At 72.6% G+C, this 3484-nt stretch overlaps 1 protein-coding gene across 1 annotated transcript in view; it reads right to left on the minus strand.

Annotated features, from left to right (window-relative positions):
* Positions 1-3484, minus strand: part of UBE2F (ubiquitin-conjugating enzyme E2F (putative)) — a 37594-nt gene that overhangs the window by 33570 nt on the left and 540 nt on the right. The window contains exon 2 of the mRNA XM_012725138.1: positions 2686-2692. The gene's annotated coding sequence lies outside the window, so the exon portion shown is untranslated. The remainder of the gene's footprint in view (positions 1-2685; positions 2693-3484) is intronic.

The following is a 3484-nucleotide window of genomic DNA, read 5'->3' on the forward strand; positions in this document are numbered from 1 at the left end:
CTCACCGCAGGGTGTCCCAGCCCCCCCTCTGGGGCTGAGCCCACTAGCTGCGCCCCTCTGGGGGGCACTTGAGGACACACTACGCCCCCGGGCAGCAGGGGACCCCGTCCCAGGAGCCGCAACCGCCCAGGCGTGCAGCGTTGTCCTGGGCCCGAGAGGGGACCCCAAGACCAGCCCCCCGCGGCCCCCACCTGGGGGTGCTGTGCTCACCTGGAGGCCGGCTGGGCCGTGGGGGAGAGGCGCCTTGACCTCTGCCCCATCAGAAGGCCCTAAGAGCCCACCGCCCCCCTAGGCGAGGCCCCGGGGCTCCCCAGATTCAGGCAGCAGCCCCGGTCTCCTGCCCAGCCCCGTTGAGGGGGGGTCGCCAGTCAGGCCCTGGCCACGGCCTCCACTGCCGCTCTGGCCCTGCCGCACCCCAGCCTTGCTGTGGCCGGCGGGCCCTGCCCTCTGGGTCCTTCCCACTCGCCGACACCCAAGTGTCCCCACAGCACGTGCCCCACCCCAAGGGGTCGGAGACACAGGCCCGCGGTGCCCGACTGTCCAGCTGGGGCCAGACGCCGGCCCCGGGACTTCCTGGCGGGCGTGGAGATGGGGCGTATCGTGGTCAGGGTCCAGGGCACACGGCAGGACCCCAGGGCCACACGGGCAGCGGAGGAATCTGAGCAGGGGCCTGGGGGCCCCTCCCCGGGGTGTCAGGGAGCAGCTGCTCAGCAGGGCCAGTGGGACGGACTGTCCCCTCCCTCAACGGTGCCCTGGCTGGGGCCCAGGCCAGGCTCTGACCCCGTCTGTGCGACCTGCCCTGGCCAGTCCTGGGCTGAATGCGGGCCTGCAGCCTCCCCTGGCCCGGCCACCCTGTCCTCAGGGCGGGCCCCCGCTGCGGGGCCAGAGACCCCCTTTCCTTCCTGCCGGGCAGCCCGGAGCGGCCCCTGTCCCAGCGCCTCTGGCGAGGCCAGCGGGGGCCAGTCTGGAGGGCAGAGCGGAGCAGCGGCCTGGCCTAGGGAGCGGGCGCCCCCTGGCCGGGGAGCGGGGTCTCGTGGCGCCTTGCCTCCCGAGCCGGGGCGCATGCCTCCGGGCCGACTCTCACGTCTCGGGGTGCAGGGTGAGCCTGCCGGCCCACCCACAGCAACCTGTGGGGCTGCGCCCTAGGTGGTGCGGCCCCCGCCGGCCCCCCCAAAGCTGTTTTAAACGGGGCAATGGGGCTCCGCTGGGTCCCGCCTCGGGCTTCTCTGCGCCCCAGGGGAGTGGGGCCAGTCCCGGCTGACTCACTTCCTGCCCCCCAGAGGGAGCCCCGCAGGGTCCTGGGCCAGAGCCAGCGGGCGCAGCCGGTGCCGGAGACGCCGCAGAACCGGTCTGAGCACGCTGCCTCGGCCTCCCCGGCTGCTGCGGCCGTGGGCAGCCACGACGGCCCGAGACACAGACTGACGCCCAGGAACACCCCACGCGCCGTGGGGCCCGGCCACCCCGGCTGTGCCCCCTTGACGCGCCTGCTCTGTGCTGGATGTGGGGCCCGCCAGGGCGCCGTCAATCCAGACAGCTGAGATGCCCGCCGAGGCCCAGGGGCAGTGGTGGCCAGACTGGCCACGCCCGGGCCACGCCCAGCGGGCCTGTGGGGCGGCGCTGGGAGAGCCGAGAAGACGGCGCGCTCCTCAGACCAGTGACCCCGACTCCACTGGGCCATGAGGCCGAGGCCCAGGAGCTCGGGGGGGCTGGCACCCCGGGCAGCCGCTCCAGACTGGCCACTAGGGGCGCAGGCCTCCGCGGGGAGGGGGCGGCCTGGGGGTGGGGAGACCTGCAGGTCCAAGAGGGGGCAATAACCCAACCCGGGGCAGGGCACGGGCGGAGCCCAGCGCTCTCAGCAGGGCGAGGGGGCCGCTGGGGTGGGCCCCGGGGGCAGGAGGGCGCCCAGAGCCGCGTTCCTGGGGCAGGCCTGTGGGCACCCCAGGACTCTGCGGGCCTGGGCGGGAGGGGCCGGAGGGGTGGGCAGTGGGGACGGCCTCCCTGCTGGCTGTGCTCCCCTGGGCTTCCTCCAGCTCAGGGCTTGGACCCCACTTTGTCGCAGTGAGGGAGGCGGTGCACCCCCGAGTGCCCGGGACAACCACCCCTCCCCCGAGCTGAAGGGCGCTTCCTCCTGCGGGAGGCCAGCCTTGGGGCGCTGCGCGGTGGCGTGGGGTCCTGGCCAGGACAGCCAGTGCTTCTCACGCACCTCAGGGTGCACCTGCACCCCACCCCGCCCCGCCTCAGGCCCGCGGGTCCCCAGACCCGAAGGACCAGCGGTCTTGAGCAGGCTCCATGTCCCTGGCACCCGCCAGCAGGGAGGGGGGCTCCTCGGACACCCCAGAGCCTGGGGCCCACCTGGGGCAGGGCCCGCTGAGGAGACCCCAGCTCTCAGGCGGGCGCCTGGGCAAGATGCTGCTTGGCCTGAAGAGTGGGGCGCAGGCAGGCCAACCCAGGGTCCACTCGGGGGCAGCCCCAGGCCTGGAGGCCAGTCTTCGCCGACGGAAGCTGTCTTGGTTCGCTCTGGGGACAGTCAGGAGGACACACTCCCTGGCCGGCTCTCCTGAAACCTGTGGCCGGCTGGGCTGGGGACAGCAAACAGCTCTCCCTGCAGGGAGGCCCCGGGGGGAGCAGATGCGTCTGGCCTCGGGCTGGACGGCCGCTTGGGGGGAAGCAGGGAGGCCTCTAGTGACCGGCGCTGGCGACTGGGTGGCGGGGCCTGCAGCTCTGGGCACCAGGAGGGGGCGTTTGCTGGCTTGCTGGTGGCTAAAAGCGGCCGGCCCTCCTGGCAACCAGAACGGTGTCCCCCACGTCACAGCGCGAGCGCCCGCACACTGCAGCCGGAGCGGAGTGCTGGTGGCACTGGGCTGATGCTGCCGGCCCACCCCGTGCCAGGCCAGGCGCCCGGCCGCAACCCCCCTCCCCCAGGAGGGCAGCCCCAGCCTGCCCTGTCACCTGTTCTGGGGCGAGGCCACCCCACATCTCTGCAGGTGGGCACCGGGCTCTCCCACAGACCAAGAGTTGAGTTTTGATTAAAAAGTGAATAAATACTCCCCGCTGGGCGGGGCCTAGCGGGGTACAGAGGGACTAGCAGGGTGCAGAGGGACCAGTGGGGTGCAGAAAGGTTTCTTTGCACTTGACGGGATCGACTGGCTGATTTCCCTGCGTCTGGCTTCCCTCCCGGCGTCCCAGCCTGGGCTCTCAGCTCATCTCTCTCAAAACAGAAAGCTGGGGCGCCCTGCCAACTCCCCGGGGCCCTGAATTTCTAGCCCAACAGCAAGTTAAGACCAACAGAACCCGCGGAGACGCCCCTGCGAAGATGGCGTCCGCTTCTGAAGGACACCCCGGGGGACCGCCCGCAGGGACCGGCGCGCCCCCCCGCCGGGTTTCCACTTTCAACTAATTTGGGAACAAACGGCCAGCGGGCGCCCGGCGCCGCCCAAGCCCGCCCCACCCGGGCACCAGAGCCCCGCTCCAGGGGCCCCGCGAG

This window comes from Condylura cristata, unplaced genomic scaffold (assembly GCF_000260355.1).
Source record: "Condylura cristata isolate star-nosed mole 26May11 unplaced genomic scaffold, ConCri1.0 scaffold00002, whole genome shotgun sequence".
Taxonomy (NCBI): Eukaryota; Metazoa; Chordata; class Mammalia; order Eulipotyphla; family Talpidae; genus Condylura; species Condylura cristata.